General features: G+C 38.2%; 1 protein-coding gene across 1 annotated transcript in view; it reads left to right on the top strand.

The window, feature by feature from the left end:
* Nucleotides 1–4,099: 4,099 nt before the first annotated feature.
* Nucleotides 4,100–23,454, top strand: part of LOC133662523 (zinc finger protein 800-like) — a 70,740-nt gene continuing 51,385 nt past the window's right edge. The window contains exon 1 of the mRNA XM_062066606.1: nucleotides 4,100–4,797. The gene's annotated coding sequence lies outside the window, so the exon portion shown is untranslated. The remainder of the gene's footprint in view (nucleotides 4,798–23,454) is intronic.

Raw genomic sequence — 23,454 nt, 5'->3', positions numbered from 1 at the left:
TGTTAGCTTAGCACACAAACAGCATACAGTTGATGGTTTTCTTCTAAATAATGTAACCATGGTATTTTCCTCTTCGCGTTGTTACATTAATATCAAACACCTCCTTAAACACCACCTTGTACTGAGTTCATAAACTATAGAACAACTTTATCAAGCTCATTTTACACAAACAAGCTAGTATTTATTTACAAGCTGGACTTTTAGAAAATGGCTGCCTTTACGGTTATTTATTTTGATTAGGGTTTAGAATGTGATGAAATGTGTGTTTTAGAGTTGCTAAACGGCTTATACCATACCAATATATCACATTCTGGTAACTCATTGATTGTGCTAAATACGTACATTTTTAATTGTTTTGTTTTTTAAAGAATCAGACTACTCAATGTTGACATTAGCTTGATCTGTTAGCTTAGCACACAAACAGCATACAGTTGATGGTTTTCTTCTAAATAATGTAACCATGGTATTTTCCTCTTCGCGTTGTTACATTAATATCAAACACCACCTTGTACTGAGTTTATAAACTATAGAACAACTTTATCAGGCTCATTTTACACAAACAAGCTAATATTTATTTACAAGCTGGACTTTGGCAAAATGGCTGCTTTTACTGTCAATTATTTTGATTAGGGTTTAGAATATGATGAGATGTGCATTTTAGAGTTGCTAAACGGCACGTACCATACCAATATATCACATTTTGGTCACTCATTGATTGTGCCAAATACTTACATTTTTAATTGTTTTGTTTTTTAAGGAATCAGACTACTCAATGTTGACATTAGCTTGATCTGTTAGCTTAGCACACAAACAGCATACAGTTGATGGTTTTCTTCTAAATAATGTAACCATGGTATTTTCCTCTTCGCGTTGTTACATTAATATCAAACACCTCCTTAAACACCACCTTGTACTGAGTTCATAAACTATAGAACAACTTTATCAAGCTCATTTTACACAAACAAGCTAGTATTTATTTACAAGCTGGACTTTTAGAAAATGGCTGCCTTTACGGTTATTTATTTTGATTAGGGTTTAGAATGTGATGAAATGTGTGTTTTAGAGTTGCTAAACGGCTTATACCATACCAATATATCACATTCTGGTAACTCATTGATTGTGCTAAATACGTACATTTTTAATTGTTTTGTTTTTTAAAGAATCAGACTACTCAATGTTGACATTAGCTTGATCTGTTAGCTTAGCACACAAACAGCATACAGTTGATGGTTTTCTTCTAAATAATGTAACCATGGTATTTTCCTCTTCGCGTTGTTACATTAATATCAAACACCACCTTGTACTGAGTTTATAAACTATAGAACAACTTTATCAGGCTCATTTTACACAAACAAGCTAATATTTATTTACAAGCTGGACTTTGGCAAAATGGCTGCTTTTACTGTCAATTATTTTGATTAGGGTTTAGAATATGATGAGATGTGCATTTTAGAGTTGCTAAACGGCACGTACCATACCAATATATCACATTTTGGTCACTCAGTTATGTGCTAAATACATACATTTTTAATTGATTAGTTTTAAAGAATCAGACTACTCAATGTTGACATTAGCTTGATCTGTTAGCGTAGCACACAAACAGCATACAGTTGATGGTTTTCTTCTAAATAATGTAACCATGGTATTTTCCTCTCCGCGTTGTTACATAGATATAAAACACCACCTTGTACTGAGTTTATAAACTATAGAACAACTTTATCGAGCTCATTTTACACAAACAAGCTAGTATTTATTTACAAGCTGGACTTTTACAAAATGGCTGCCTTTACGGTCATTTATTTGATTAGGGTTTAGAATATAATGAAATGTGTGTTTTAGAGTTGCTAAACGGCACGTACCATACCAATATATCACATTTTGGTCACTTATTGATTGTGCTGAATGTATACATTTTTAATTGTTTGGTTATTTAAAGTGACAGGCTGCTCAATGTTGACATTAGCTTGATCTGTTAGCTTAGCACACAAACAGCATACAGTTGATGGTTTTCTTCTAAATAATGTAACCATGTTCGCATTGTTACATTAATATCAAACACCAGTGGGTGGTACTGAGTTTATAAACTATAGAACAACTTAAACTTAATCGAGCTCATTTTACACAAACAAGCTAGTATTTATTTACAAGCAGGACTTTGACAAAATGGCTGCTTTTACGGTCATTTATATGATTAGGGTTTAGAATATAATGAAATGTGTGTTTTAGAGTTGCTAAACGGCACGTACCATACCAATATATCACATTTTGGTCACTTATCGATTGTGCTGAATGTATACATTTTTAATTGTTTGGTTATTTAAAGTGACAGGCTGCTCAATGTTGACATTAGCTTGATCTGTTAGCTTAGCACACAAACAGCATACACTTGATGCTTTTCTTCTAAATAATGTAACCATGTTCGCATTGTTACATTAATATCAAACACCACCTTGTACTGAGTTTATAAACTATAGAACAACTTAATCGAGCTCATTTTACACAAACAAGCTAGTATTTATTTTTCAAGCAGGACTTTGACAAAATGGCTGCCTTTACGGTCATTTATTTGATTAGGGTTTAGAATATAATGAAATGCGTGTTTTAGAGTTGCTAAACGGCACGTACCATACCAATATATCACATTTTGGTCACTTATTGATTGTGCTGAATGTATACATTTTAATTGTTTGGTTATTTAAAGTGACAGGCTGCTCAATGTTGACATTAGCTTGATCTGTTAGCTTAGCACACAAACAGCATACAGTTGATGGTTTTCTTCTAAATAATGTAACCATGTTCGCATTGTTACATTAATATCAAACACCAGCGGGTGGTACTGAGTTTATAAACTATAGAACAACTTAATCGAGCTCATTTTACACAAACAAGCTAGTATTTATTTACAAGCAGGACTTTGACAAAATGGCTGCCTTTACGGTCATTTATTTGATTAGGGTTTAGAATATAATGAAATGTGTGTTTTAGAGTTGCTAAACGGCACGTACCATACCAATATATCACATTTTGGTCACTTATTGATTGTGCTGAATGTATACATTTTTAATTGTTTGGTTATTTAAAGTGACAGGCTGCTCAATGTTGACATTAGCTTGATCTGTTAGCTTAGCACACAAACAGCATACAGTTGAGGGTTTTCTTCTAAATAATGTAACCATGTTCGCATTGTTACATTAATATCAAACACCACCTTGTACTGAGTTTATAAACTATTGAACAACTTTATCGAGCCCATTTTACACAAACAAGCTAGTATTTATTTACAAGCAGGACTTTGACAAAATGGCTGCCTTTACGGTCATTTATTTGATTAGGGTTTAGAATATAATGAAATGTGTGTTTTAGAGTTGCTAAATGGCACGTACCATACCAATATATCACATTTTGGTCACTTATTGATTGTGCTGAATGTATAAATGTTTAATTGTTTGGTTATTTAAAGTGACAGGCTGCTCAATGTTGACATTAGCTTGATCTGTTAGCTTAGCACACATACAGCATACAGTTGATGGTTTTCTTCTAAATAATGTAACCATGTTCACATTGTTACATTAATATCAAACACCACCTTGTACTGAGTTTATAAACTATAGAACAACTTTATCGAGCTCATTTTACACAAACAAGCTAGTATTTATTTACAAGCAGGACTTTGACAAAATGGCTGCTTTTACGGTCATTTATTTGATTAGGGTTTAGAATATAATGAAATGTGTGTTTTACAGTTGCTAAACGGCACGTACCATACCAATATATCACATTTTGGTCACTTATTGATTGTGCTGAATGTATACATTTTTAATTGTTTGGTTATTTAAAGTGACAGGCTGCTCAATGTTGACATTAGCTTGATCTGTTAGCTTAGCACACAAACAGCGTACAGTTGATGGTTTTCTTCTAAATAATGTAACCATGTTCGCATTGTTACATTAATATCAAACACCAGCTTGTACTGAGTTTATAAACTATAGAACAACTTTATCGAGCTCATTTTACACAAACAAGCTAGTATTTATTTACAAGCAGGACTTTGACAAAATGGCTGCTTTTACAGTCATTTATTTACAAGTTGTGGTTTAAATAATGTTTTGTTTGACTTTACAAACTGCATTATCGCTGTCATTTGCATGCATTTAGTTGGACTTGTAGTTGTGTCTTTCTTCGTAAAAGTGCATATTTTAACACGGAAGTGCACTATTTGTCAGGAAGATCATTAATTTGTAAGCAAACACTTGATCAAGTATATCTCCAAAGGTTGTTGACAATATACGCCACAGGGTTTATCCTTTTAAAAATATGTGGTGTTTTTTTTTTTTTTTAGGAATAAATGCCCACACATGTGGATGTTGTCCCCCACAAAGTGAAGTTTAGGGTGTATTTTGGGGGTGTCTGCGTCCTCAAAGGCTTGCCGGTGCGTTTTGGGGGCGACACAAATTGGCGCTAGACGTTTGTGGCCTTTGGATAAAAGCTGGAGTGCAAATCAAACGGGATCATAAAGGCGACGCGTCGTGTGCTTTTTTGTTTTGGTGTGACTGTTATTTTTGTTTTTTTTGGTGTGTGCGTGCGTGTAATTAGTCACCCGTGTCGCTGTGCTCGCAGGACGGGAAGGAAGTGGAGTGTGCACCTTTGCGCAGAGGCAGCCTCGGCGCGGAGAGAGAGGCTCCTCTCTGGGTGCACAAAGACGAGCGGCTCGCGGTGCAACGAACACCAACCGGATCCCAAGTCCCAGCACCTTCCCGCCGCCCCGAACACGCCGCCGACGTTACAGCATTCGACAAGGTAGGGCGGCTTGTTCCGCGTTGATATCCCGATGCTAAAGCTGCTCTCGGCGGCTCCGCTTCGGGCTCCCCGAGCGAGCTTGTTTGTGTAGAAAATGGCGTCATCGCCCTCTCGTTTCTGCCCGGCCGCGGCGAGCACACTTCCAGGGGGGGCTCCGGGGCGGCCATCGCACGACGCGTTCGCCCCGCCGGGGAGCGCACGGCGTGTTTTCGCACCGAAAAACGGGTGCCGGCGGAGGCTGGCTAGCCGAGGCGGAGGACGCGCAAAGATGGAAGGGGGTCACCGGTCCTGTGCGCCAAGGTGCTGCGTGCTTTGGCGCACATTAGCACGGCCCCGGCCGGGCTCGACGAGCTCCTACGGCCCCTGGGTGCTTCCATGGCGCCATTGCCCGTGCGATTAGCGTGTTTATGCGTGTTTTTAGCCTCTAACCAGCTCGTCTTTACGCCGCACTTCCCCGCCATGCTGCAGGCGGCCTCCACTTCGGCGTGAAAGGCGCATTTCGACGTCGATTCACGCTTTTAGCGCCTCTTTTAATGCACTATTAAACCGTGTAAACAGGAGATTTTCGCTGCGACTGGGGGGGCCCGGTGCTTCTTTACGCGAAAACACGACAGTTTGCTCAAAAAGTGCACGGCAAGTCCGGCCACTGCGCAACCACGGTGGCGCTGCTTTTTTTTTTTTGCGCAGCTGCCCTAACCGCCGCCAAGCACCGGCCAACCTTTTGTAAATACTCGGGACTCTTGGGCACAAAACAGGGAGCACAATAGTCACCGCGCTGGCCCCCTTTATGGCCCGTCAATGCGCTCCTAAGTCCCACTTGGGCCGCCCCCCCTCCCCTACCCCTGGCGGATCAGTGCACGCGTCCGGGCGGCCACCATACCCACGCAGGGGCTTCTCGAAAACACAACCATCTCGCCGTTTTAAGTTTCCACATAGTTTTTTTTTATATATATGCGAGCCTCATCCATGCTCCTCCGGCCAGGGAGACCACTTGCGTCACGGCCTCCGTGGATGTCCACGGCAGGGTGTGGAGCGGCTTAGTTGTGTTTTTGTGCAAATGGACACCAGTGCACAGGCTGTGGAGGCTCCGCACTTCCTCGCCCCGGAGTCGAACACGCAGCGTGCAGGCCGGCTTGGAAGAGAAGCGTGTCCATCCCCCCCTCCTCCCTTTCCCTTCCTCCACCTCCTCTTTCTCCCCGTCGTCCATTCTTTTTGTCTTTTTCTCCGGTCAATCGGCGTCATACGCGCCGGGGACCGCGCTTGGTGAAGGGGGGAGTTCGGCGTGGTTTTGCCTTCCATGGCGCACCACGCGTTCTTCTCCCCGAGCACTATTCAAACAGCACAGCTGCTTTTGAAAATGATTACACTTCAAATAGGCGTTTATTCATCATCAAACTGCACATTTATCGCTTCATATTTGCTTTTATTGTCCCCACACATCGTTTGTGTTCTTACTAAATGCAATGACTGTGTGTGTGAAGCCCCTTTTTCACCAACAGTTCAGGAACTTTTAAGTTCCTGGAACCTTTAGTTACTGAAACTATAAAGTTTCCTGTCGACCTGTGTGGTTTGTGCTGCCACCACATATCACAGTTCAGGGGAGTTCATACAAAACCAGGCTGATGTGCATGAGTGGTACGCTACATGCATACACCATGGAAATAAACAGACAGGTTATATTTATTTTACTAAAGTTTAAAGGCCTACTGAAATGATTTTTTTTTTATTTAAACGGGGATAGCAGATCCATTCTATGTGTCATACTTGATCATTTCGCGATATTGCCATATTTTTGCTGAAAGGATTTAGTAGAGAAAATCGACGATAAAGTTCGCAACTTTTGCTCGCTGATAAAAAAAAAGCCTTGCCTGTAGCGGAAGTAGCGTGACGTCACAGGAGCTAGTATTCCTCACAATTCCCCGTTGTTTACAATGGAGCGAGAGAGATTCGGACCGAGAAAGTGATGATTACCCCATTAATTTGAGCGAGGATGAAAGATTCGTAGATGAGGAACGTTACAGTGAAGGACTTGAGAGGCAGTGATGGACGTATCTTTTTTCGCTCTGACCGTAACTTAGGTACAAGCTGGCTCATTGGATTCCACACTCTCCTTTTTCTATTGTGGATCACAGATTTGTATTTTAAACCACCTGGGATACTATATCCTCTTGAAAATGAGAGTCGAGAACGCGAAATGGACATTCAGTGCCTTTTATCTCCACGACAATACATTGGCGAAATGCTTTAGCTACGAGCTAACGTGATAGCATCGTGCTTTAACTGCATATAGAAACAAAAAAAATAAAACCCTGACTGGAAGTATAGATAGAAAATCAACAATACTATTAAACCGTGGACATGTAAATACACGGTTAATGCTTTCCAGGCTGGCGAAGGTTAACAATGCTGTGCTAACGACGCCATTGAAGCTAACTTAGCAACTTAGCAACGGGACCGCACAGAGCTATGCTAAAAACATTAGCTCTCCACCTACGCCAGCCAGCCCTCATCTACTCATCAACACCCGTGCTCACCTGCGTTCCAGCGATCGGCAGAAGGACGAAGGACTTCACCCGATGCGTTTGGCGGCCCGGAGACGTAGGAAGTCAAGGTGAGGTCGGCGGCTAGCGCGGCTAGCGCTCCAACAAAGTCCTCCTGGTTGTGTTGCTGTAGTCCGCTGCTAATACACCGATCCCACCTACAACTGTCTTCTTTGCAGCCTTCATTGTTCATTAAACAAATTGCAAAAGATGTCCAGAATACTGTGGAATTATGAAATGAAAACAGAGCTTTTTGTATAGGATTCTACGGGGTACCATAACTTCCGTTACTCTGACTTCGTCACGCGCATACGTCATCATACCGCGACGTTTCAGCCGGATATTTCCCGGGAAGTTTTAAATGTCACTTTATAAGTTAACCCGGCCGTATTGGCATGTGTTGCAATGTTAAGATTTCATCATTGATATATAAACTATCAGACTGCGTGGTCGCTAGTAGTGGCTTTCAGTAGGCCTTTAAAGGCCAACTGAAATGAATTTTTTTTTATTTAAACGGGGATAGCAGATCCATTCTATGTGTCATACTTGATCATTTCGCGATATTGCCATATTTTTGCTGAAAGGATTTAGTAGAGAACATCGACAATAAAGTTCACAACTTTTGGTCGCTGATAAAAAAAAGCCTTGCCTGTACCGGAAGTAGCGTGACGTCACAGGTTGAAGGGCTCCTCACATTTCCCCATTGTTTACACCAGCAGCGAGAGCGATTCGGGACCGAGAAAGCGACGATTACCCCATTAATTTGAGCGAGGATGAAAGATTTGTGGATGAGTTACGTGAGAGTGAAGGACTAGAGTGCAGTGCAGGACGCATCTTTTTTCGCTCTGACTGTAACTTAGGTACAAGCTGGCTCTTTGGATTCCACACTCTCTCCTTTTTCTATTGTGGATCACGGATTTGTATTTCAAACCACCTGGGATACTATATCCTCTTGAAAATGAGAGTTGAGAACACAAAATGGACATTCACAGTGACTTTTATCTCCACGACAATACATCGGTGAAGCACTTTAGCTAGGGAGCTAACGTGATAGCATCGTGCTTAAATGCAGATAGAAACAAAAGAAACAAGCCCCTGACTGGAAGGATAGACAGAAGATCAACAATACTACTATCAGGAGACACCGAACCAAACACTGGACCTGTAACTACACGGTTAATGCTGTGCCGCCTGTCGAAGCCTAGCAATGCTGTTGCTAACGACGCCATTGAAGCTAACTTAGCTACGGGACCTCGTCAGAGCTATGATAAAAACATTAGCGTTCCACCTACGCCAGCCCTCATCTGCTCATCAACACCCGTGCTCACCTGCGTTGCAGCGATCGACGACGCGACGAAGGACTTCACCCGATCATCGATGCGGTCGGCGGCTAGCGTCGGATAGCGCGTCTGCTATCCAAGTCAAAGTCCTCCTGGTTGTGTTGCTGCAGCCAGCCGCTAATACACCGATCCCACCTAGGCTAGGCAAGGCAAGGCAACTTTATTTGTATAACGCTTTTCATACACAAGGCAGACTCAAAGTGCTTCACAGACAACAAAGTGAAATGAAAGAAAATAAAAGCAAAATTAAAATGCAGACAATAAAAATAAAAACCGTGCAGACGTTAAAAGTTAAAAGATTTAATTGAAAGCTAAGGTGAACATAAAAGTCTATAGTCTAGTTTTAAAAGTAGTCAGAGTTGGGGAAAGTCTGACATCTTCAGGAAGTTTATTCCAGCTATTTGTTGCATCGTGACTGAATGATGCTCTCCCTTGATTGGACTTTACTCTTGGAACCGCTAACAGATTGCTCTCAGAAGAGATCTAGAGGGCTTATATAGTGGGAGCATATCAGTGATATACTTGGGCCCTAGACCATGTAGTGATTTATATGTGAGCAGGAGGATTTTCAAATCCATTCTCTGATGTACAGGGAGCCGATGTAAGGATTTAAGAATTGCTGTAATGTGCTCACATTTTTTGGTCTTTGTTAGAACTCTAGCAGCAGCGTTCTGAACCTACAACTTTCTTCTTTGCAGTCTTCATTGTTTATTAAACAAATTGCAAAAGATTCACCAACACAGATGTCCAGAATACTGTGGAATTTTGCGATGAAAACAGAGCTGTTTGTATTGTGATACAATGTGCCCGAATACTTCCGTTTCAACCATCGACGTCACGCGCATACGTCATCATACATAGACGTTTTCAACCGGAAGTTTGGCGGGAAATTTAAAATGTCACTTTATAAGTTAACCCGGCCGTATTGGCATGTGTTGCAATGTTAAGATTTCATCATTGATATATAAACTATCAGACTGCGTGGTCGCTAGTAGTGGCTTTCAGTAGGCCTTTAAAGGCCACACTTCCGGTTGAAAATCTCCTTTGGATATGATTTATGCGCGTGACGTCATAAAATGCACGGAAGTGTTTGGGCCCTATTGGACACAATACAAAAAGCTCTGTTTTCTTCGACAAAATTCCACAGTATTCTGGACATCTGTGTTGGTGAATCTTTTGCAATTTGTTTAATGAACAATGGAGGCTGCAAAGAAGAACGTTGTAGGTGGGATCGATCGGTGTCTTAGCGGCTAAGTACAACACTTACAGCAACACAACAAGGACTACTTACCCTGATAGAAGACGCCTAGCTGATGCTTGCCGCCAAACCCACGGGTGAAGTCCTTCGTCGCGCCGTTGATCGCTGGAACGCAGGTGAGCACGGCTGTTGATGGGAAGATGAGGGCTGGCTGGCGTAGGTGGAGCGCTAATGTTTTATCATAGTTCTGTGAGGTCCGGCTGCTAAGTTGCTAAATTAGCCTTAGCGTCGTTAGCAACAGCCATGTTAAGCCTTACCAGGCTGAGAATTTTTAACCGTGTAGTTACATGTCCATGGTTTAATAGTATTGTTGATCTTCTGTCTATCCTTCCAGTCAGGGGTTTATTTATTTTGTTTCTATCTTCATTTGAGAACGATGCTAGCACGTTAGCTCAGTAGCTAAGTGTGTCACCGATGTATTGTCTTGGAGATAAAAGTCACTTTAAATGTCCATTTCGCGTGCTCGACTCTCATTTTCAAGAGGATATAGTATCCCAGGTGGTTTAAAATACAAATCTGTGATCTACAATAGAAAAAGGAGAGAGTGTGGAATCCAATGAGCCAGCTTGTACCTAAGTTACGGTCAGAGCGAAAAAAGATACGTCCATCACTGCCTCTCAAGTCCTTCACTGTAACGTTCCTCATCTACGAATCTTTCATCCTCGCTCAAATTAATGGGGTAATCATCACTTTCTCGGTCCGAATCTCTCTCGCTCCATTGTAAACAACGGGGAATTGTGAGGAATACTAGCTCCTGTGACGTCACGCTACTTCCGCTACAGGCAAGGCTTTTTTTTTTATCAGCGAGCAAAAGTTGCGAACTTTATCGTCGATGTTCTCTACTAAATCCTTTCAGCAAAAATATGGCAATATCGCGAAATGATCAAGTATGACACATAGAATGGATCTGCTATTCCCGTTTAAATTAAAAAAAATCATTTCAGTAGGCCTTTGAAGGTGACCTATTAGGGCTGTGAATCTTTGGGTGTTCCACGATTCGATTCAATATCAATTCTTGGGGTCACGATTCGATTCAAAATGGATTTTTTTTTTCAATTCAACACGATTCTCGATTCAAAAACAATTTTTTTCCCGATTCAAAAGGATTGTCTATTCATGGAATACATAGATTTCAGCAGGATTTACCCCAGTCTGCTGACATACAAGCAGAGTAGTAGGTTTTTGTAAAAAGCTTTTATAATTGTAAAGGACAATGTTTTATCAACTGATTGCAATAATGTACATTCTTTTTAACTATTAAATGAAGCAAAAATATGACTTATTTTATCTTTGTGAAAATATTGGACACAGTGTGTTGTCAAGCTTATGAGATGCGATGCAAGTGTAAGCCACTGTGACACTATTGTTCTTTTTTTATAAATGTCTAATGATAATGTCAATGAGGGATTTTTAATCACTGCTATGTTGAAATTGTAACTAATATTGATACTGTTGTTGATAATATTCATTTTTGTTTCACTACTTTTGGTTTGTTCTGTGTGGTGTTTGTGTCTCCTCTCAATTGCTCTGTTTATTGCACTTCTGAGTGTTGCTGGCTCGGGTTTGGTTTTGGAATTGGATTGCATTGTTTTGGTATTGCTGTGTATTGTTTTGTTGGATTGATTAATAATTTAAAAAAAAAAGATTTTTTAAAAATGAGAATCGATTCTTTATCGCACACGTGAGAACCGCGATTCGAATTGGAATCGATTATTCCCCACACCCCTCTGACCTATTATCTAAACCAGGCGAGCTACTCTTGAATTGACCAAATGGAGGGGATCTACCTATTTCATATATATATAGTCTATATGTCTTTATTTAAGAAAGAGACGTTTTTGTTAACAAGTTAAAGGTGTTTAATGATAATACAAGCATGTTTACCACATAGATTCCGTTCTTTCATGAAGACAAGAATATAAGTTGGTGTATGACCTGATTGTGATGACTTGCATTGATTGGAATCAGACAGTAGTGATGATAACGTCCGCGTTTTTGAATGGAGCAGAAAAAAAGTCCTCCTTTCTGTGCAATACCACATGAAAGTGGTTGTTTTTTGGCATCTTATTTGTCCAGCTCGTTTTTATACACTTTACAAGAAACACATTGGCGGCAAACTCCGTAGCTTGCGATTTTGCACGCCAGCTTCTCTTATTTTGTTAGCGCAGGCAGGATGAAGCAGCCCTTTTATTGTGAAGACAGGAACCGTGCAGTCTGTCTTTTAGAGTTTTGACGGCTGAAATCAAAAGTGTTTCTCGCCTTCCTGTCGGTCGTTTTTTCTTAAAGAGTTTTGACGGCTGAAATCAAAAGTGTTTCTCGCCTTCCTGTCGGTCGTTTTTTCTTAAAGAGTTTTGACGGCTGAAATCAAAAGTGTTTCTCGCCTTCCTGTCGGTCGTTTTTTTCTTAAAGAGTTTTGACTGCTGAAGTCAAAAGTGTTTCTCGCCTTCCTGTCGGTCGTTTTTTCTTAATAATGATCTGGCAGCAGCCAGCGTCATCTCACAAGACCCTCGTGTGCCGTGGATGTCAATCAAGTGACGATAGTGACGTCATGGTGAAGATTGATGATCGCTAATTTTTAGGTCTAGGCAATCGACTGACACACCCTCCCTCCGCCATCCACCGGCAGCTCGCAATCGACATAATGGGCACCCCTTTGATTAATTGATTGACATTTTTATTAGTTACATATTCCGTACAATTGACCACTAAATGGTAACACCCGAATACGTTTTTAACTCGGGGTCCACGTTAGTCGATTCATGGTATATCCCTGATCTAAAACAAACTTTTCTTACCTATTTGAAACATTTTATGTGTATTTGGGACCTGGGTAAATCCCAGAAATGTAAAATTAAAACATTGAGGCATTCCGGAGACATTTGTTAAACAATCTTGCCTTCCTTCATACAAACTCCAAACGAGCCGTTTAGGATTTGCCTCAATTGTGACGTTAGCAAATATATCCATATATGGTAGAAATGTACCCAAAATGCTTTGCTGTAGTCAATAAGCTCCTTATTTCTGGGGTTTGTCTTGTTGTGGGGCAGACTGGCTCGTACATGCACATGCATCTTCCGCTGTTGCCATTTTTAATACAAGCTAGCGTTTAGTTCCGACTTATATCTGTCAGGAGACTCCATATGGAAGCGCTAAAAACTACAACAAGGATGGCGGGCAGAATATGGTGTCGAAGTAAGCATTAAGCAGCCTGCCTCGCTCTTTAAAAGTCCGGCTGACTGCTTTACGTTCTTCTGTAAATATGTTTAAAAAAAGTCTGTCTACATCTCGTAGCATTGCGCATTGAAATGAAGTCTGTTAAAATGAATAAACAGCATGAAACTACTTTTATAAACGCCCCAACTTAGTGCAACCAATCAGCATTCGACAGCACATCCCCACTCTCTAAAGCTGACCTGGGCATGCTCCCCGTTTAACTCTTCAAATCTGGCCCGCCGGACAATCCCAAATAATTTTTTTACATCTTTAAAGGCCTACTGAAAGCCACTACTAGCGACCACGCAGTCTGATAGTTTATATATCAATGATGAAATCTTAACATTGCAACACATGCCAATACGGCCGGGTTAACTTATAAAGTGACATTTTAAATTTCCCGGGAAATATCCGGCTGAAACATCGCGGTATGATGATGTATGCGCGTGACGAAGTCAGAGTAACGGAAGTTATGGTACCCCGTAGAATCCTATACAAAAAGCTCTGTTTTCATTTCATAATTCCACAGTATTCTGGACATATTTTGCAATTTGTTTAATGAACAATGAAGGCTGCAAAGAAGACAGTTGTAGGTGGGATCGGTGTATTAGCAGCGGACTACAGCAACACAACCAGGAGGACTTTGTTGGAGCGCTAGCCGCGCTAGCCGCCGACCTCACCTTGACTTCCTACGTCTCCGGGCCGCCAAACGCATCGGGTGAAGTCCTTCGTCCTTCTGCCGATCGCTGGAACGCAGGTGAGCACGGGTGTTGATGAGTAGATGAGGGCTGGCTGGCGTAGGTGGAGAGCTAATGTTTTTAGCATAGCTCTGTGCGGTCCGGTTGCTAAGTTAGCTTCAATGGCGTCGTTAGCACAGCATTGTTAACCTTCGCCAGCCTGGAAAGCATTAACCGTGTAGTTACATGTCCACGGTTTAATAGTATTGTTGATTTTCTATCTATCCTTCCAGTCAGGGGTTTATTTCTTTTGTTTCTATATGCAGTTAAAGCAAGATGCTATCACGTTAGCTCGTAGCTAAAGCATTTCGCCGATGTATTGTCGTGGAGATAAAAGTCACTTTAAATGTCCAGTTCGCGTTCTCGACTCTCATTTTCAAGAGGATATAGTATCCCAGGTGGTTTAAAATACAAATCTGTGATCTACAATAGAAAAAGGAGAGAGTGTGGAATCCAATGAGCCAGCTTGTACCTAAGTTACGGTCGGAGCAAAAAAAGATGCGTCCTGCACTGCCTCTCAAGTCCTTCACTGTAACGTTCCTCATCCACGAATCTTTCATCCTCGCTCAAATTAATGGGGTAATCGTCACTTTCTCGGTCCGAATCTCTCTCGCTCCATTGTAAACAACGGGGAATTGTGAGGAATACTAGCTCCTGTGACGTCACGCTACTTCCGCTACAGGCAAGGCTTTTTTTTATCAGCGAGCAAAAGTTGCGAACTTTATCGTCGATTTTCTCTACTAAATCCTTTCAGCAAAAATATGGCAATATCGCGAAATGATCAAGTATGACACATAGAATGGATCTGCTATTCCCGTTTAAATAAAAAAAAAATCATTTCAGTAGGCCTTTAAGATCGAATCTGTAGCTGCCATAATGACATAAGTCTTCAACTATACAAAGTATTGTCGTTGTGGCTTGTGCAGCCCTTTGAGACACTCGTGATTTAGGGCTATATAAGTAAACATTGATTGAATCTGCGCTTTTGCATGATGTACTAGTTACTATGGTAATGTAATTAGTTACTATGGTAATCTAAGTCACAGCAGCTCAGACGAGGCACCAAGCAGTGTGGGTGGGGAGCGTTTCCACAGAGTGTCAGCCTGAATTGCGGGTGTCAGGGACAAACCCGCAGCTAATTGTTTACACATTCTGGAAATGCTATTGCAAAAATAAACAAGGAACATTCAAAAAAGTGGAATGTGGTGAAATCTAACGAGAAAAAGTTGACACAAAGCTGCCATGCAGGCTGTTTTCTTTTATTTTGTCTTTCTTTTTTTCTTTTTTTGCCATTGCTCAAAAAAAAAAATAATGATGACAAAAAAAATCCATGTTATAAGGAATTATTTTCAAGGCTCCAGTTACGTGAAATATTTCACTTTAAAATGTCTTATGGGGTAAATATTGCATATATTGTGTAGATGCCATATAAAAACATTAAAGTTTTATTTGACAAAAGAGCATAAAACAAACAAAATAATAGTTCAAACGTAAAATGGACAGATAAATCTCGTAACTTAAAGTGTTGAAAGTAAAAGAACAGCCTAATAAAAATTTATCACTTTCTGAGTGGGGCACCTTTGGCATCCCAAATATATTTAGTGGTATTTTATTTATATTTTCACTGTGATTACTCAAAAATATTAAAGAATTAAAATCAATTGTGTCCTGCATTATTGATCTTTTAGGGCTCTAATTACTAAATACTTTTCAGTTTTACTATAAAAAAAACTAAGTTGTTTTTGACAGAAAAGCCATAAAACCTTTTTTTTTTTAAAAATTACTTTATATGAACTTGAAGTTGATATAGAGATTTACTGTAAGCGTTAAATAAAAAATAATAATAATTGGACTTATTTTTAACATTTTAATAACTGAGACTAGGGATGTCCGATAATGGCTTTTTGCCGATATCCGATATGCCGATATTGTCCAACTCTTTAATTACCGATACCGATACCAACCGATACTGATATCAACCGATATATACAGGCGTGGAATTAACACATTATTATGCCTACTTTGGACAACCAGGTATGGTGAAGATAAGGTACTTTTTAAAAAAATGAATCAAATAAAATAAGATAATTAAATTAAAAACATTTTCTTGAATAAAAAAGAAAGTACAACAATATAAAAACAGTTACATAGAAACTAGTAATGAATGAAAATGAGTAAAATTAACTGTTAAAGGTTAGTACCAATAGTGGAGCAGCAGCACGCACAATCATGTGTGCTTACGGACTGTATCCCTTGCAGACTGTATTGATATATATTGATATATAATGTAGGAAGCAGAATATTAATAACAGAAAGAAATTGGGGGAGGGAGGTTTTTTGGGTTGGTGCACTAATTGTAAGTGTATCTTGTGTTTTTTATGTGGATTTAATAAAAAATAAATAAAAAACGATACTGATAATAAAAAAAACGATACCGATCATTTCCGATATTACATTTTAACGCATTTATCGGCCGATAATATTGGCAGACCGATATTATCGGACATCTTTAACTGGGACCCTTTATAGTCCCCGGGACCCCAAAAGGTAAAATACATAAAAAAATCCATATATTTTGTTATGTTTTGAAAATTAAAAACATCAAAATGGCCCCCACATGCTTTAATTTTTCCGTGTGCGGCCCTCTGTGGAAAAAGTTTGGACACCCCTGATGTACAGTATATGATATATTATGTTTATATCATATATAACAATTGCCATGCACAATATTACAGTATATGTAACATCCGCAGCATAAAATAGAGAGTAGATCCAGCAGAAAATAGACTTTAAAACAAAGAGAGGTAGCTAACATGTCAGGTGTCAGGTAATAGACAGATATCATCTATTGCTGTATGGCGAGTGATTATACATAGATTATACATATCAGATTGTAAGTGAGTTTTTTTTTTACCCTTGGCCTTCATATTTTACTGTGTTTGTTGCATTTTTGTTGCGTTTTGCTTGATTGTAAAATATGTCAATAGAGAGGGGGTGTGACGTTCATATGTTGTCAATATTCAGTTTTTATCGTTCATAGTTAATATTGTAAATCCCACATTCTTTATTTTCAGTAAAAAAAATTCCATTCTGTTTTTTAAGGCGGTCTGTCATAACGTTTTTTTTAGCATTTAATCAGACATTATTGTGAGGTTTTGTATTAGTGTTGCTACAAATAGATATACCGGCCCCCAGACACATTTTTTCCCGCTCAATTTGGCCCCGGAGTCAAAATAATTGCCCAGGCCTGCTCTAAAGTTAATGAGGAACTTTGCAAAGTCCTACCTCGCTACCAGGAACTAAATTAGTTCCTGTGGAACTTTATTTACGTGAGTAGTTTTTGGTGGAAACGCAAGAGGGTACTTCATTTACCTGGGTAAACAGGATAGTGGGGGGAACAAAAGGCCCAATGTGTGTGTGGTATCAGACAGGTTGTTGCATTAGTTGTTAACTGATGGCCAGCTAGACTGACTTTGTGTTATCCTGCACTTTTGTAACTTTGTCTCTTTGCAGTCCAGAAACTGTGTTCTATCTCAGGGGAGATGAGACAATACAGTTTGTCTTGTTATGTTGTGTTTAAAATACTCAATTCGCTTCTGGAAAGTGTGGGTGTGAGAGTGTCTGCCGGTTTTTATGACAAAAAAAAAGTGTATGGTGTGTCCATTCATCCACACCCATATTACGTCTAGACTACTGAGAACCAATTGGGGGAAGTGTTATTTTTAAACCTAATCCCATGTAAATGTAGGCTACAATGAAGACTAATGTTTGTTTACGACTATTTGTAGCATCGTGTTACACATTAGAGAGTGGAGAGAGGCGTTAATTGTGACTTTCAACAAGTACTCCAGTCTTTCATCATTTATTATTTACTTGAATAGTACACATAATAATAATAACTATATTTTTATAGATCGACTGGGTAGTCCAATACAATATGCTTTAGGCCAGGAGTCACCAACCTTTTTGAAACCAAGAGCTACTTCTTGGGTAGTGATTAATGCGAAGGGCTACCAGTTTGATAAACACTTAAATAAATTGCCAGAAATAGCCAATTTGCTCAATTTACCTTTAACTCTATGTTATTATTAATAATTAATGATATTTACACTTAATTGAACGGTTTAAAAGAGGAGAAAACACGAAAAAAAAAAGACAATTAAATTTTGAAACATAGTTTATCTTCAATTTCGACTCTTTAAAATTCAAAATTCAACTGAAAAAAAGAAGAGACAAACTTAAAAAAATAATTTATGGAACATCATTAGTCATTTTTCCTGATTAAGATTAATTTTAGAATTTTGATGACATGTTTTAAATATGTTAAAATCCAATCTACACTTTGTTAAAATATATAACAAATTGGACCAAGCTATATTTCTAACAAAGACAAATCATTATTTCTTCTACATTTTCCAGAACAAAAATTTTAAAAGAAATTCAAAATACTTTGAAATAAGATTTAAATTTGATTCTACAGATTTTCTAGATTTGCCAGAATAATTTTTTTGAATTTTAATCATAATAAGTTTGAAGAAATATTTCACAAATATTCTTCGTTAAAAAAAACAGAAGCTAAAATGAAGAATTCAATTAAAATGTATTTATTATTCTTTACAATAAAAAAAAATTTTTTTTACTTGAACATTGATTTAAATTGTCAGGAAAGAAGAGGAAGGAATTTAAAAGGTAAAAAGGTATATGTGTTTAAAAATCCTAAAATCATTTTAAGGTTGTATTTTTTCTCTAAAATTGTCTTTCTGAAAGTTATAAGAAGCAATATAAAAAAATTAATGAATTTATTTAAACAAGTGAAGACCAAGTCTTTAAAATATTTTCTTGGATTTTCAAATTCTATTTGAGTTTTGTCTCTCTTAGAATTAAAAATGTCGAGCAAAGCGAGACCAGCTTGCTAGTAAATAAATACAATTTAAAAAATAGAGGCAGCTCACTGGTAAGTGCTGCTATTTGAGCTATTTTTAGAACAGGCCAGCGGGCTACTCATCTGGTCCTTACGGGCTACCTGGTGCCCGCGGGCACCGCGTTGGTGACCCCTGCTTTAGGCTGTCAAATAATTAAACAAAGTCTAATAAGATTCATCACAGTTTACCAATTAATATTGATGTCATTTTCATAAATGTCATATATATGCCTATTTTGACTGTACAATATTCACAGAAAGATAACTAATTGCACACCTAAATATATTTAACATGCTGTATGTTTACGGACCGCTCCAAATAGGAGAAATATAATCTTAGAGAAAAATGTAATATAAAACATGTGTACGCACGTATAACACTTAAGACCTTCAGTACATCAGTATGTGGAATTACATTATGGAATGGATTAAGCAAATAAATCAAACAATGTACTAATATAATCCACTTCCGTGTTTCCCATAAACTGCCAAGATACCTGTGGTGGTGGGGGCGTGGCTATGGGCGTGGTCACCATGACATCATCAAGTAATTTGCATAATTTACTTCAATGATATGATTTAATCTAAAAAGGCTCAAAAAATGTATACTTACTAATTAATAATAACAGTTTTGTTTTAAAGGTCCATCCATCCATCTGTCCATCCATTTTACAATATAATTACAACACTTTATGTACATATTTATATACAGATTTGAACAATAAGTTATTCACTGAAATATATTTATTAATTGTGGTTCTTACAAAAAATATATCTTATAAAATATAAAAGCTAAAATGTCTCTTAAAGCTTTGCCCCTTTAATTAGTGCATACTAAATAATTAAACGTTAGCCTACTACTACAACCATATTATTTACCAGCAACATAAAGTGAAACAGAGGCAGAGGTGTCCTGCCACAGTCAGTAACAAATAAACAGAAAACAGTAGTGGTCAAATACAAATAAGGCAACAAGAGAAGTATCCTACACTTCTCTTTTGTAAAGTAAATGTGAACAGCCTATATGGGCATCTACATCAACTATATGATTTGCCTGAGAAGCTGGACAAGACAAAAAAAAAAAATATATATTTCTTCATTTGTGGCGGACGTAATTCTTTCGTGGTGGGCCGCCACAAATAAATGAATGTGTGGGAAACACTGCACTTCAAGAAACTCTTCAAACTTAAAGTGTTTGCAAAGTACAAAGAAGAAGAACCATGATAAACCTTCTGAATTTATTTCATCCATCCATTCATTGTCTAGATAATCTTACTTATCTCACCATAGGAAATATAATATACCTCACTAATTATTATTTATTTATTTTTGATGTTATTAGTTATGGAGTATATTGTGAATAAATTGAGAACAGGAAGTGAACACAAGTTTTAGCAACTGCCATGTAAAGGAAAAGGGGTAGGATTAAATAAGCTCTGCTTCTTCCTACTCCCTTTTCGAACATGTTGAATAGAGAAACTGGAAGTTGTGACGTACCATGATGTATGCTTGCATGTTCCAAATAAACACAAACTCAAGCTAGGGATGATGTTTGATAAGAAATTATCGAGTTCGAGCCTATTATCGAATCCTCTTATCGAACCGATTCCTTATCGATTCTCTTATCGAGTCCAGATAGGTTGTTGTATATGGAAAAAAACCACACAATATTTGGTTTAACAAAAGCTCACTTTTATTATATAAGAAAAAAATAAAATGTAATAAATAAATAAATATTGACTGTTACCCCCCTAAAAAAATAAAATAAATAAATATTGACTGTTGTTACCCAAAGTATATTAAGTGGGATTTTTCAAAAAAACAAATATATACAGTAACACAAAAACAAGCTGACTCTGTGATCACTATAGGTGTATAAATAATAATATAGTGTTAAATAAAATCAGTCCCTTGGGCACAAAACTGAAAAAAATACAGCTCTCCAAAAAGTGCACTTCTGCTGCTATTGGAACATAACTGTTTGTTATGATGCTTTGACATTTTTTGCACTTTATTTTCTTTATTGAAAGAAAATTCTATTAAGAGAAAAGTTGTTTGCAAATGTGGTTACAATGCTAAACAATGAAAAGTTCAAGCTAAAAAAAGAAATACACTTTTATTGAGTTAACATCATTTCTTTATAGGGGGAAAGATGTGATGTTATGAGCTAGGGAATATAACAACTACACTACCCAGCATGCAACGGGAGTGACGAGCATGCGCGGTAGCCCCGAAAAGTGTTGTTGCATGTCGCCACCCGGCAGCTAAGAATGAGTTTATGAACACGCTGTGAAAGTAAACGTCAAGAACTCAGCCAACACGCCTCGTCTGCATTATTTATAATTAGACAGACAACACATATACAGTGTGATTTTGTAACGCTTACAAGGAAAGAAAAACAAAAGTTAAAAAAGGGAGATGTGTTGTATATATATGTATGTGCTGCGGTTGCTTTAAAGGCCTACTGATGTGAGATGTTCTTATTTAAACGGGGATAGCAGATCCATTCTATGTGTCATACTTGATCATTTCGCGATATTGCCATATTTTTGCTGAAAGGATTTAGTAGAGAACATCGATGATAAAGTTCGCAACTTTTTACCACTCGCACCACAGCTAACGTTACCCATGCCGCTACCTCTCTGCTCCGCGAGGGCGTATACGTATGTGACGTATGTAAGAAGGTGCGCTTGTTTTATGTCTCTGTGAGAAGGAGAGACTAGAAAGAGTGAGAAGAGCCTGTAGTGTAATGCCAGCAGCTAAAAGCAACTGCGTGAGAACGTATACTCCAATATCATGATATAGTCATTTTCTATATCGCACAGAGACAAACCCGCGATATATCGAGTATATCGCGATATAGCCCTACTTGAAACTAGAATATCAACTGTTGCAAAGCTGTGTCATTAACACTCACAAGTATAAAACTACTTTTTTAAAGTAATCATTTCTTACTTCAAGCATGAAAAAAAAAAATCATGATGCCGAGCGCATATCATTATGTCAAGATAATGCCACTAGCATGTACTTATTTAAGAATATTTTTCAACATATTCAGCAAAAAAGGTCTCTTTTTCTACCAAGAAAAGTGCACTTATTAGTGAGAATATACTTATTTTAAGGTATTTTTGGGTTCATTGAGGTTAGCTAATTTGACTTGTTGTGGAAAGTCTTGACAAGCCGAATTTTCTTGTTCTATTGGCAGATAATTTTGCTTAGTTCAAATAAATAAATAAATAAATACCCCTAATTTTTGTTTTGTTTTTTCTCGTTTTTGAACACGGACTTTTTGCAGTGCAGATAAAGATGCAACGAAATGAAAATTGTACATCAGTTATTGTGACCAAAATCATCAATGTTATGATTATTATCGCGGTATCGTGGAATGTGTTCAAAAAGTACTTATACACACACTGAAACATTTAGATGTTATAAAAAAAATACTCAAATAAATAGACCCACCGTTAAAAAGCCCACCATTGTGCATGTTTTGGCTTTCGTATGTTACACTGATAAGTGTTCCGCCGGACGTTATGGTGTCCTACTCTGTTCAGTGGTCCTTGAACGCACCGTAAAATATTGATTATTCTGTGTTGCGAGAGCACATATCTGAGTTGCTCCGACAGCAATCTGTTTATACAAATTTATATTTTGGTAAGTCGTTTCTTAAGAGGGAAAGAAGTTAATGTCACTTATATTGGTGTTAGCATTTAAGCTAGCGCCAGTCCGTCCGTGAGCCTATCAAAGTGCTGTCAATCCCGTTTTTTCGATCATTTTGATTTAAAACGGTAACGGTTGAGAGTTTTACCACGGCTATCATTGATGCCGTTTGTGGGTATATCTGTAATTGCAGATGAACTACATTATTGTCAGCATTATTTTAGGACCAATTTAAGCGATAATGTATTTAAAACATGTACAAATAATAATGCAAGTAACCCTTTCAAATGCAATAAACGTATTCGTGGTGTCCCGATACCAATATTTTGGTACCGGTACCAAAATGTATTTTCATACTTTCCGATACTTTTCGGTACTTTTCTAAATAAAGGGGACCACAAAAATGGCATTATTGGCTTTATTTGAACATTTTACAATGTTTTACATTAAACATATGCTCATACCGGTTTTACCGGGAGACTCCCGGAATTCAGCCGGAGCTGGAGGCCACGCCCCCTCCAGCTCAATGCGGACCTGAGTGGGGACAGCGGCGACAGTCTGTTTTCACGTCCGCTTTCCCACGATATAAACAGCGTGCCTGCCCAATCACGTTATAACTGTAGAATGATCGAGGGCGAGTTCTTGGTTTCTTATGTGGGTTTATTGTTAGGCAGTTTCATTAACGTCCTCCCAGCGCCGGTAACAACACACAACAACAGCAGTCACGTTTTTGTCTACCGTAAAGCAGTTCGTCTGCCGTAAACAGCAATGTTGTGACACTCTTAAACAGGACAATACTGCCATCTACTGGATAGCCTCCAGAAAATTCAAGTATTTATTTTATTTATATGTATAATATAATAAATATATATATATATATATAGCTAGAATTCACTGAAAGTCAAGTATTTCATACATATATATATATATACATATATATATATATATATATATATATATATATATATATATATATATATATATATAT

Source organism: Entelurus aequoreus, linkage group LG12 (genome assembly GCF_033978785.1).
Source record: "Entelurus aequoreus isolate RoL-2023_Sb linkage group LG12, RoL_Eaeq_v1.1, whole genome shotgun sequence".
Lineage (NCBI taxonomy): Eukaryota > Metazoa > Chordata > Actinopteri > Syngnathiformes > Syngnathidae > Entelurus > Entelurus aequoreus.
The sequence above is the reverse complement of the archived record's forward strand: the minus strand, read 5'-3'. Positions and strand labels throughout refer to the sequence as shown.